General features: G+C 36.6%; 1 long non-coding RNA gene and 2 other non-coding genes across 3 annotated transcripts; 1 reads left to right on the top strand and 2 right to left on the bottom strand.

The window, feature by feature from the left end:
* The first annotated feature begins 7,458 nt into the window (after positions 1 to 7,458).
* Positions 7,459 to 7,530, top strand: TRNAG-UCC (transfer RNA glycine (anticodon UCC)). Its single transcript has one exon. It is a non-coding gene; the product is annotated as a tRNA-Gly (tRNA).
* A 1,799-nt stretch (positions 7,531 to 9,329) lies between these two features.
* LOC148802108 (uncharacterized) lies at positions 9,330 to 12,316 on the bottom strand. Its single transcript, XR_016082925.1, has 3 exons — positions 11,492 to 12,316; positions 10,471 to 11,261; positions 9,330 to 10,240 (listed from the first exon to the last, which is right to left on the bottom strand). It is a non-coding gene; the product is annotated as an uncharacterized LOC148802108 (long non-coding RNA).
* Positions 12,015 to 12,321, bottom strand: LOC148802107 (signal recognition particle RNA). The gene has a single exon (XR_016083351.1).
* Positions 12,322 to 13,473: the final 1,152 nt, after the last annotated feature.

The raw sequence follows: 13,473 nt of genomic DNA, 5'->3' as shown, positions 1-13,473 counted from the left end.
TGCACTTTTAAAACACTAGTTCAATCCCACTATTAATACTTATGATACCTTAGTATGATTTAGTATTTTTTCAACAATAATAAATTATTATAGGAAAGAACTGCAGTACTGAAATTTCCTTCTTCTAGGTTTTCCAGCATTAGTGGGCAACAATATTGTCAGACTCAGACTGGATAAAAGACTGGAATGCTCACAGGGTCACAGTTTTACCAGTTAACTGGGTGGTTAGCTTGTTAAAACCATGAAAACCATCATTTAAGAGGACCCAGAAGGGTCACTGGGTTATTAGCTGTCCAGTCCAGTCCAAGCCTGACAACACTAGTGGGCATCATAGAGATGAAACACTAGTGGGCACCAGGACCGAGAGCCTTTACAACCTTTCGTCGGGAATATCTCTGTACTTCTGTGCTTTATTTCATGGGGAGGTATTCCCAATGCAAGGCTATAATGGCTGTTCGAATGGACTTTGCTCTGACTGAATCCGGTTCCGTCAGGACCCTGATAAAATCAGTTCTATTTGCCCTTCCCTAGGAAGTAAGTCAGCCATGAATTTGCAGTCCTAGGGATCTATCTACATTAGATTCAATTTGTACTCCCAAGTACAGCCAAGTTCTGTCAGCTCCTCAAAACAGAATGTTTCATTGTTCTCTCTGTCTAGACAAAGGATCAACTAGGCAATTGATTGATCTTGCTACTATTAGACGAAACTCTATTATATTAGACTTCTGAAGTAGGACCCTACTGCTTTTGGATATTTGAGTGTTTCTTGTCCATAGTGGACTCTATTAGACGAAACTCTATATTAGACTTCTGAAGTAGAACCCTACTCCTTTGGATATTTGAGTGTGTTTCTTGTCAAGAATATTTCTGTCAAGGCTTGTGAACATATTGGACAAGATTAGGTACCTTTGGATGGTGGAGTCACTGCAACACATAGATCAACCAATATAAATGGCTATGGTACGTCCTGTCCAAGATTTTTGAGCTTGATCAATATTTTATCAGATCTGGATACATATATCTAGTTTTAACTATACCCAGCTAGGAGTAAGTCTGTCAACAGGTGAGATCTGGGTCAGGACAGGCTGACATGGTGGTCCCAGTCCCGAACCGATTATTAATTGGGACAAAATCACAGCCCAAGAACCATCATGGTTAATAGTTGGGAAAATCATGTCTGACCCCATAAACCCAATTATACTGAAAACTATACTTATTTATTTAAATAATAACTTAAAATTTGATAATATAACCTTAACAAAAATGACAGTAAAATAACAAATTATTTATATGTTAATAAATTAAACATTTTAACCAATATTATATCATATATTATCTTTCAAGTTTACCTATTCAAACATAAAATATGATAAAAATTATAAAAAAATTAGGAAAACCTTGTATATGTTTAATAAAATAATCGATTCAGGACAGGCAAGAACCAGAACCAACCCAATTATTTTAATCAGGACAAAATCATGGAACCAGAACCAATATAATCGGTTCAGTTTGGGTTGGGCAGTTGGGCAGAACCAACCCATTGAATGTCCTAGTTAGGAGTGAGGCAACTGCCATGTGTTTGTACATGAGTTATTAGGGTTTACATAATTAATCATGTTGTATATTGCTTTTTCTCTTCAAATTTTGTTTTCTTGTTGATATTAGAAAATTCATGTTTTGCACTTTTCTAATTCCATGATTATGTAGTTGGTACTGAAAAAGTATCATTGTTTGCTAATTAGGGTATGGGACTGCCTGCTTTTACCTGGGCAGACATACAATAGGGTCCTATGATTCAATGGTGAGGACTTCAGGAAAGTGCCATCAAGCACCACCTTTTGAGCTAACAAACTTCTTCTCCATTGATCAAAAAAAAAAAAAAAGCACCACATCTCCCTAATCGATTCATATAGCCAATCCCATATAGTTATGACAAGGCTTAGATGATGATGACGATGATGGTGATCTAGTTCTAAACTTATTTTTCAAATCATTCTTATGAATAATCTCCTATATTGAGAGTGAGGCATGCAAGATTATAGTGTATTAGTTGTAGTTAACTTTAGAATTGCTTTTAATTGGCAGGCCTTAAGCCTTCTGAATGGAGACCAGACAATTGAAAAACATAGTCTTCCAGAAAAGCCATCTAGTGTGGGAGCAAAACCCCCTACTGTTCAGATACCTGATTTAATAGATACTGGTGACTCGGATGATTATTATTGGAGATAGTTCAGCTACTGGCTTGAGCACCAATGGACATAAGACTGAAGCGGACCCATTTGCAGATGTCTCATTTCATACAACTGAAGATAGAGAACCTGTCAATGACCTATTTTCAGGGTTGGTGGTTGGTGATAAAAAGGCTGCTAATGAAATCCGCATGCAAGCAAATAAAAATTGAGCACAACTATTGGATATTTTTGGTTCCATTTCTGATTCAGAACAATCAGGTGATAAAGGGAGTATAGATAATTTAACGGCTGGTTTATCTGTAGCTGACAAGAGATCAGAGACTAAGAAACTAAGGAAGCTTCTCCGGGTTGTTTTCAGAAGCTACCCTCTCAAACCCAAGCATTCAACCAAGTCATTCGGCATCAAATGATTCTTTGAATAGCATATTTAATTCTCAAATGGTTGGAATGAATCAAAGTGCTATGTTTTTAGGTCCCATGTACAACGCATCTCCTAACATGATGTTCAACCCAGCTTTCGCTTCACAGCCAATGAATTTTATTCTGCTATGGGACATCATCTTTCTCAACAAAAGCTGCTAGCAACAATGTCTAATTAACAACACCTTGGAAATTTAGGCCATGTTTGGTCCATAGCTTTGGGCCTCGTTCTTTTTATTCTTGCCCAGGCAAGAATGAACAAGAATGCATGAGCCATGAGATAAAGGTGTTTGGATAAAAATTTCTTGCCGTAGGATTCATTCTTTCCAGAATGGAACTTGGGTTTAGGGCAAAAAATGTTGTATCTATTTTGCAGCACGAAAAATATTGGTGCCCCACTTTTCCATTCTATTTATTTTCATTCCAAGTTCGAACCTGGACCCTCTCTCTCCCCGTCGAACCTCGACTCTCTCCATTGAACCGTGAGCCCCTCTCCATTCAATCTTGCGTCCCTTTCTCTCTCTCTCTCTCTCTCTCTCTCTCTCCCTCAAACCTTGACTTTCTCTCTCTTGAACCTTGACTTCCTCTCCACTGAATCTGCTTCTCTCTCTCTACAGACCACGAAGGTTAAATCCATTTTTCTCACTATAGAGCACAAAGGTAAGATCAATCGCTCCGGTGAACACGAAGCTAAGATCGATCTTTCTTCTTCCTCACTTATGCGTTGATTGATTTGTGTTTTATCCCGTTTTAGGGCGTATCAGTGATCTGATGCTTTGCTTAGTTTCTGGTTTCTTTAGGTCATGGGGTTGAATAGCTAAATGCTATTCTCTTTGTGCCCTGTTCGTTATTTTTTGGTGGGCAAGGATTTCTTTCATAAATGAAATTCTTTTTATTGTTGATGAAAAAAATTCAAGTGATCTGATCAACAAAAAAGTCGAGTAAAAAAGAACATCATATGGATCATTTTTTTCCATTTTCCCCATTTCCACAATTGTATGTAGATTCTTCTTTCACCTGTATTTTCTCTCTATCTTATACACAGCACTGCTGGATGTTTTGTTATCCCCGCTTAAAAAAAGGAAAAATTAAAAACAAAAGTGGGCATCAAAGATCAAATTGTTTTGGATTGGTGGTGTGGTTTTAGTGTTTTGATGTCCAACAGCTATTGCTACCCCGATCATCCACTAGTGGTCTGGTTTTAGAGTTCTAATGTCCAACAACCTTGCTGTTTTTGGTGGTTCTTATACACAACACTGCTGGATGTTTTGTTATCCCCACTAAAAAGAGGAAAAACTAAAAACAAAAGTGGGCATCAAAGGATCAAATTGTTCTGGATTGGTGGTCTGGTTTTAGTGTTCTGATGTCCAACAACTATTGCTACCCCGATCATCCACTAGTGGTCTGGTTTTAGTGTTCTAATGCCCAATAACCTTGCTGTTTTTGGTGGTTCTCATGAACAAACGTGGTCGTATAAGCGTTTTTTTTTTTTTTTTGGTTCTAAAGAGATTTAAAGACTCTAACAGGGCTAATAATCACTATTAGTTCCTGGAATTTAATATTATAAGTCAACTATGACAAAGGCTTGTGAACATGTAATTTTATATTTTGTCCATTGCTTGATTTGATGGTAAACTAAATCCTCAGATGATAATGATGAGTATATGGGCATAAGAGCAACTTGTAAAAAATGTTGGAAGATGGGTCTTTATCCAGGTCTTCCCTTCCAAGGACCTGGATAGCTGGGGCCAGCATCCCTAATGCTTTGGTTCAGTTATCAACTGAGTTGCATCAGAAACTGAATAAACTGGTAAACTGGAAAGTTCAATTAAATAGTTGTTCTAGATGGCCTTGATTTTTCTTCTGTTTTTGTTCAGCTACTTTTATAGGCTATTTCATTTGTGGACTTTGCTGAGCCTGATGGTTGAACTAGAATTGAAATGATCTAGTCTTGGGAGTGTTGATTGTAGCCAATGCATTACAGGAAAGAACAAATTCTTCTTTTTCCATGTGCTCCAGATTTTTGGCCCTTGTTATACAATAGTGGGGTTTTATGAAGTTAGGAGGGGAGAGGTGGTTGGAATATGTCTTTATGTTATAATAAATTATTGGGAAGTTGATAACTGTTGGAAGGATTATGATCCATCATAAGGATGGCCATGCTAGATGGTTGGGTGAAATTTCAAAATTTCCTAATCCTTTTAGAAATTAAATTCTCTATGTTTTGAAAAACTACATTTTTAAGGATCAGTTTTGCACTGAATCAGACCGGATTTGAAATAAAAAAAAGGAGATTTGTACTTGATACGGATACTACAAATGCAGATCTCAAGATGAAAATTCACGCCCAAATCAGCTCTAAAATCAGCCTTGAATATGGCACAATGTATAGGTGAAACTGATTAAGTAACATAGTTTTCAGCAAAACTAAAATCCAATTGCTTGGATCAAACCGAGGATGATGAGCTTGATATTCCCTAAATTTTTTTGCAAGAATCAAAAGAAAATTGATCTAAATCAGTCTTAGATAGTTGATGTCGAACTTGAAAAAAATTGAGAGACAAAAGGGTGCAGAGAGAACAAAAAACTACAAAAATATGAAACTGTCTTGGACTGCTTTGCCGCCTCCTCTTTTATAATCTCTTATGGAGCTATTCGCTAATCTAATTAGAAGATAATCCAGATCTAAATCAGATCTGGACTCTAAGTAGAGATATACCTTATCTTTTTATAAGATTAAGTGCTCCATACCTAGACCCAAACCCATGATAGTTGTCATGTGCTAGTTTAATTAATCATATTAATTATGGCCTTAGGCCTATCAGCTATAAGGTTCACGACCAAAGGGTATTGCATGGCCAAGTTAGGCCTGATTTGTATGACGTGGGACCTCATAATAACTTTACATAAGTCCACATGGGTTTGCCTAGCCCCTGTGAAAAGGCATGGCTGAATTCACTACTAAACACAGTGAACCCCTAAGCAAATCACTATGGGCTCAATATGAGCCCAACATTTACACTTCAATGATCATTGAATTCAATCATCATATGAAGATCCAAGGATAATGGACTTAAGTAAAATAAAGCCCATCAGGTAGTCAGCCTTGTAATGATTTTTTACACTTAACCTCTCGACCCATAATGATCAAACACTGCTTGACATGGAAAGACCTCTCCCCTAGTTGTAAGGTGTAATGTCACACTCTCTACTCGGATAGATCATGGGAATTAATATTTTTCATATATCATATAAATATATTTTGCAAAACCAAATCTCAAACACAGTTGAAGTACATTACTAATAGTTTATGTTTCCATCAGAGAGAGTGTAAGCCCTATCATTCACTTTGTCTGGTTAAGGGGTTGATCCAATCACTATGATCACCGATTCATATGAATTCTAAGATTGTACCAATATACCTAGGTTTTGACCATTGAGGGATCTCACTGATTAGCATATCAAAGACAACTCAATCGAATACCTAGTGAATACCATAATCAAGTCTAAGGGTTATGTGTAACTTTTCAGTTTTACTCATCAATCTCCAAGGTCTAGGGTATAACTAAAAAATGGTCAAGGTTTAGCGTTTCATCCAAACAAACATTGCATGCGCTTCGGGTCTAACCCTAGCGGGTGAGACAAGCTGCCCCAACTTCAAACACACATCGCATGCGCTCCAGTTTTAACCTGAATGTTTATTTTTTCATCTTATTAATGTTTTTTCTATTATCTCCATTTTTTAGCTAGTAGTAAATCAATTTTTCATTTTTTTCTTAGTTTTCAACATTTTGGAAAGAAATTTGGGAGAATGAAGGAAACAAATGCCAAAACTCGAATTTGTTATAAGTGACAATTCCAAGATTTTTTTCAGCATTTTCTTCCATTGTAATGTGTCATTTTCATTGTTTTTGCATTTCCAATCATTTTCAGACATTTCCAAAATATTTTTGATGCAAAACACTTCTAATGTGTACTTGGATTAACTAAGCAAATCCGATGAGAAGGGGAAAAGGACACCTAACAAAGCTTCTTCCAAGTGTGATGAAGAATGTAACACTAATGCTGCGTTTGGAACCGATGTAAAATGTCATCGGTGTAATAGTACATTGATGATGTTTTACATCGAACCGTTTGAATGTGACCACTTGAATTTTGAAAAGCGTGATGAGAAAAACATAGTTTTACATCGATTTTATTGATGTAGTATTTACATCAATAATTGGTGTAAAACTCTACTTTAGATGAAGTTTTGCGTCGGTTTATAATGTAAAACTCCATTCCATACATCCAAACATATGCAAAACCAAACCGTAGTGGAGTTTTACATTGATCTTGATTTAAACTCTTCTAAACACTAACAAAACCGAACCGACATAAATATTTACATTGCTTCCAAATGCAGCCTAAATGACACATTGGAAAGCAAAATGACTTAAAAACATTGAACCAATGAGAATAAGTGTGAGAGCTCAATATTTCAAAGGGAAAAATTGAAACAAACTTGATGAGAAGAAAAACTCTCTTAGAGAGAATTTTAGCATAGTTTGGGGCGTCAGCCCGACATAGCCTATGGTCCCAGCCCAGGCCGATCGGGTAAAGAAAAACCAACCAAATCGGATTGTATCGGGCCGGATTGATTGGTTTGAATTTATTTGTGAACAACCCTACCAGCGCTCTCAAAAATACTGACATCACCATTAAGTTAACTAATCCTTAAACTTGATTTTGAACTACAGTTAACAGAAGCTATTTAAAATCGTGATACAAAAAAAAGGTAAAAACCGTGAATGCGTTAATGAACACATAGATAAGAAATAAAATATCAAGACACTAAACAACATCAGCGTTTGTAGTCCAACGGTTAGGATAATTGCCTTCCAAGCAATAGACCCGGGTTCGACTCCCGGCAAACGCATTTATAAATCGTTTTTGTTATTTTCATCACAAATTTCTCTTTTTTACTTTGCCGTGTTTGATGCCTTGTTTTTCTTCTATTACGCTTTAATTAGCAGTTTTCCCAGCATTAAAGCATGAATGATGAAACACTTTGATCCTAAAGAGAGTCCCAGAAAAGTGGAGAAATCCTACAAAAGCAGCAATAATAGAAGAAACTAAGAACTTTGTACATCTTTTTCTCTTATATGTCACATCCCTACTTTTTAGTCCTTTGTGCAATTCTAATGGGCGAGCTTTTGACTCAATTCCTTCTCCAATTGGTTTCTCATAGCTTTAAAGACATCTATTTAGATGTCTTCCTTTTCAGGGAGGGATTGCAGCTTTCATGGCTTGCTGGTGCTATGGCCTATAGGAGTTGAGTGGATGGCATTGGAGCTATACAACTCATGCATCAATGGTTCTTATAACACCTTCCCATTCAATTGGATGTTCTCCTTCATCAACCCATCTATAATCTCACCACAGTTACCTCAGAAAGAATATATAAGGAAATGGAAAACTAATTAATAATAGCAAACAAATGTACAATAACGATGGAAACCAGAGTATACTTCTCAAGAAATTTCCAGCAAAGAAAAAATACATGCATCTGCCATTGGCATTTTTCATTTTTTTTTTCTTTGAAAAAGAAAAAAGTGTCAATAGCAGAATTTGTAAAGGGAAAATCTCTTAAACTATCTTTAAGTTTTAGGAAATGGACTAAAATTCTCCTACACTTTGCAAAATCCCTTAGTCCCTAAAGTTTTTTGACAATTCACTAAACATTCCCCTACCGTTAGTATACTGTTACAATCCATTAGGAATGGCAATAAAGTAGGGTGACCCCAAATTCAAATGCCCCGCCCAAACCCTACTAGTGCTAGAAACCCTAACCCCATCCCCGTCTCTAGGGGGATCAGGGACCCCCGAATTTGCTCCATCCCTCCCCGATCATTCCTTGTTGCACATTTATAATTTTTTTTTAATTTTTTGAAACCTATCTAGAACTATTTTATATTATGTAATATAATATAGTATATTATAATACATTATAGGATAGACAAATACCATATCTGCCTCGTCCTCGATCCCTAGAGTTTTAGGTTTCCCCACAACTTGCCTCAAACCCTGATCAGTGGTCAAAAAACCTACCCCAACTAGGGTGGGTGGGGCTCCGCCCCACGGGGACTGGTCTATAGGCATGAAAAATGTTTGTACTTGATTTGTCTTCAAAAGCGAGAAAAAGTGGTTGATAAACGTTTTTTTTTTGGTATTTGTTAATAGCTAGACCACTAGTCACCACATAAGTGGAATAGTAAATAAACACCCTTGTGTAGGAAGAAACATTAATATGAAACTTCCCCCAACGGTTGGCTTGCAGATAAACCATGATAAACATTTATAAGATAAATAGATATATGATAGGACAAATGTCCACATGGTGATGAATTGGCACTGTTTATCAAATAAATGAAAGTTATAACAAACACCCTGTAGATTTAAAGGAATATTTTCTTAATGTATCCGTTGAACATATTATTAATATACATGCATTCATTAATTTTCTTTTGTTTCTAACATATATTTTTATCGATGATGTAAATTCGAAGTCCTAGTTACTTGAGCTTTGATCTGGAAATTTTGAAGTGTGAAACATAACATTGAACTTTGAGATTTTTATCTCTAATTCATGCTAAAATTGGTAAATTTGTCACTCAAGAACATGCTTAGAGGATATTCAAATAAAGAAATTGCTTGTTTTTTTTTTCTTTTTTTATAGGGCAACACCTTGAGCTTGAGCTCCAATAGAAAGAAACTCCTCCCAAAACAAAGTGTTGAGGGGTGAAATTTTGAGAGCCCTATAAGCTATTCACAGCAATCATTTGCCAGTCACTCTGTCCCTGGATTACATTGAAATGGGGAATTGAGTACAATTTCCATCCACAACACCAGATCAGAACCCCAGACAACCTATCCAGAAGGGAAATAAGAACTGAGATGCATGCCTTTCTTCTCAAGTGCTCCCATCCAAACTCATGTACCTTGATCTCATCTGAAGTATAAGTCCTCAAACTCTACATAGTCATGGGATATGGCAGGACTACAGCTATAATTCTTTCTTTACATGCGAATGAAGTCTTAGAGAAAGGCCATGTGTCCAATGTGAGAAACTTAGAATGTCTAGGTACCATACCTCAAAATCAAGAGAGCAAGCCCTATATTTTGGTACCATAAAAGATTTATTCTAACTAATACAAATGAATTCAATTCAAACTCTGCAATCTGCACTATTAAGTTGCTGTTCTGCCTAATATCCACATCTTGACAAAGGAAACCTTCAACACCAAAACCCATCCCTTGTCTTCATTTCATGAAGGGTAATAGTTCATGGCCGGAATATTGCTGCTCCAGAAAACTAGTCTTTCCCTTGCCAAGGCATTTCTAGTGAATATTTCCTTAATAGTTCCCTTCATGTATATTTAAAAGCTTGTAAAACAGTTCAACATAACTAATGTAATGGATCAGAAGTAATATACCCTTGAATAGCCTAAGTTTTTATTTTTGGTATTACAAATTACATTACATGGGAATGATCAAGGGGTGGGAACAGAGCAGGGTGTACATGAGGTCCAATGACCTTGCCACGGAGAGAAAAACAACAACAAGGATTTGATCCCGCGCCTCTGTAACTGGAGTGATGCCAAGTGGTTAGTTCAGAGAAATATCATAAGGAGATTAAGGAAAGAGAAAACAAGAAGAGAAAGGAAAACAAGGCCAATTGTTAGTTGTTTCTAAGAAACAGATACAACATTGAAACAAATAATCGGATCATTGACATCACAAGCAAATAATTATTTCAGCAAACCAACCAATCTATAAAAATAAGTCATAAATTTAAGACTAGAGGTAGCATAACTACCAAGAATCAGATGGTTGGCCTCCCAAATATGCCATATGAGCTTTGAGGTAACTATTGCTCAACAGAGTACGTACTTTGCATTTCGTAGAATTACAAGTGGTTGCAGTATCAACTATCAGCAAGATGAGTTTTAAGACAAATCAATGGGAGCTTTGACAAACAAGTTGTTTGACTGCGATCATATGTTTTGGATAGGGATAATTAAAGACAGGGATGGAGATGCATAAGCTTTGCTTAGTTTGGACGTCCGGAATTTTGAATTCACTGTCCATCTACAGAAAATACAGCTGAACAATTCTTAATAAACATGGGGATTAATTGACTGACCTAACGAATTCTATGCACAAGAAACCGTCTTTAAGAATTAGAGTTGTCAATGAAGTTTTCAGCAGATTAAGAATAGTGTAAAAGAAGGTAATGTAAAAATAGATAGAAAAGTGGAGTTACTTGACGGGAGCGAGAGGTTGAGATGGGAAGCTGGATGGAGGAGTGGGGTTGACGGTAATTAATCAGAGCAGGGCTAAAAGGTGGTCGTCCGATTGGGCTCGACTCGTTGGGCACTGAGTGGATGAGGGGAGCACCGACTCGTAATCCTTCCACCGACAGAAGCGGGAGGTAGTCGCTGCTCTGTGAGACCAGCCTGAATAGCCTAAGTTTTTATTTTTGGTATTACAAATTACATTACATGGGAATGATCAAGGGGTGGGAACAGAGCAGGGTGTACATGAGGTCCAATGACCTTGCCACGGAGAGAAAAACAACAACAAGGATTTGATCCCGCGCCTCTGTAACTGGAGTGATGCCAAGTGGTTAGTTCAGAGAAATATCATAAGGAGATTAAGGAAAGAGAAAACAAGAAGAGAAAGGAAAACAAGGCCAATTGTTAGTTGTTTCTAAGAAACAGATACAACATTGAAACAAATAATCGGATCATTGACATCACAAGCAAATAATTATTTCAGCAAACCAACCAATCTATAAAAATAAGTCATAAATTTAAGACTAGAGGTAGCATAACTACCAAGAATCAGATGGTTGGCCTCCCAAATATGCCATATGAGCTTTGAGGTAACTATTGCTCAACAGAGTACGTACTTTGCATTTCGTAGAATTACAAGTGGTTGCAGTATCAACTATCAGCAAGATGAGTTTTAAGACAAATCAATGGGAGCTTTGACAAACAAGTTGTTTGACTGCGATCATATGTTTTGGATAGGGATAATTAAAGACAGGGATGGAGATGCATAAGCTTTGCTTAGTTTGGACGTCCGGAATTTTGAATTCACTGTCCATCTACAGAAAATACAGCTGAACAATTCTTAATAAACATGGGGATTAATTGACTGACCTAACGAATTCTATGCACAAGAAACCGTCTTTAAGAATTAGAGTTGTCAATGAAGTTTTCAGCAGATTAAGAATAGTGTAAAAGAAGGTAATGTAAAAATAGATAGAAAAGTGGAGTTACTTGACGGGAGCGAGAGGTTGAGATGGGAAGCTGGATGGAGGAGTGGGGTTGACGGTAATTAATCAGAGCAGGGCTAAAAGGTGGTCGTCCGATTGGGCTCGACTCGTTGGGCACTGAGTGGATGAGGGGAGCACCGACTCGTAATCCTTCCACCGACAGAAGCGGGAGGTAGTCGCTGCTCTGTGAGACCAGCCTGACGCGGTGTCCTCCTTTCTAAGAACGAAGAGGCCTCAGCCTTCGCCAAAGTCCCATGGCTCAACTTCCTACTTGGAACGGGCGTGCCGGCAAATTACTCCGCCTGATCCTGCCTATCGAAATCGGACCAATGTTCGTCCACCTTGATGCCCCTTCTCGGGTTACAAGCTCACGCTACCAAACTCGGCGACACTTTTAGACTACTAGAGCATAGATAAGGAACTTAGATCCTTTGTATTTGCTCGATGTGGGACTTTTGGCAAATTTGTGTTGGCTTTTGAAAAAATAATTCAGCTCTTGACCATCGATCTGAATCCAGGTCAGTGGCCAAGAATCAACCGGACATCGAACTGCTGTGCCATGATCGAACCGTTAATTAATCTGAACCATCAATTATGTGCCAGAATTCAACAATTAGGGTCTGTTTAGTTTGTGGGAATAGGGCCTGGAATTAGAATTAAGATGTCTCATTTTGATTCCAACTGTTTGGTTGGATAGAATTGGAATCCGATTCCCATTCCTGGTGGAATCCCTTACCCCTGCCTTGGGAATGAGAATTGCATTTCCAATGATTCTGATTCTGATTGCAATTTGAACCAAATAGGTGAGGGGAATACATCACTCTATTCCAATTTAGATTTCCACTACCAACTTAATGGACCCAAAGATTCAACCTTATCTACTTGACCATATGGTATATAATGGTATCTTGTGTTTGATACATTTAAGAATACTAGTAAGCATATATATGATTTGCACGTGGCAATACTGGATAATGATAATAATAGTAATAATCAAGGATTAAAGTATCAGTATTGGGTATCATATCGAACAACTCGGATATGAATACGGATACACTTTGGAAATGCATGGATACGGATAAAAAAGATGGAAACTCATGGATACACTAGGAAAATACATATAAGTTTCATAAATATATTAATAACAATAAATTTAAGATCAAAATGATCACAAAATAGTATGTAAATACATAAAAATGTAAATATTAAGGATATATATGAAGAAATATAATTACGATTAATGAACCGTGATGCATAATTTTATTTATAGTGCATCGATCAAGTCTAAGACACTAAACATATGCACCTATTATATTTTAATTATTATATCAATTATTTTTATTTTACTATTTTAATTTTTTAACATTAAGAAAAAGTCAACTAAATATTAAAATTTCAAGTGCAAATCAAAATATCAATTAATAATTTATAAAAATATAATCGTAACATAAAGTATATCAAATTTGTTAAAATTTCTAAGATGCATATGATATACAAATTCATAATTTTTAATTACTAAACTAATTATTCCATTATTAC

Source organism: Nelumbo nucifera, chromosome 2, assembly GCF_055504915.1.
Source record: "Nelumbo nucifera cultivar China Antique chromosome 2, China Antique-T2T, whole genome shotgun sequence".
Lineage (NCBI taxonomy): Eukaryota > Viridiplantae > Streptophyta > Magnoliopsida > Proteales > Nelumbonaceae > Nelumbo > Nelumbo nucifera.
The sequence above is the reverse complement of the archived record's forward strand: the minus strand, read 5'-3'. Positions and strand labels throughout refer to the sequence as shown.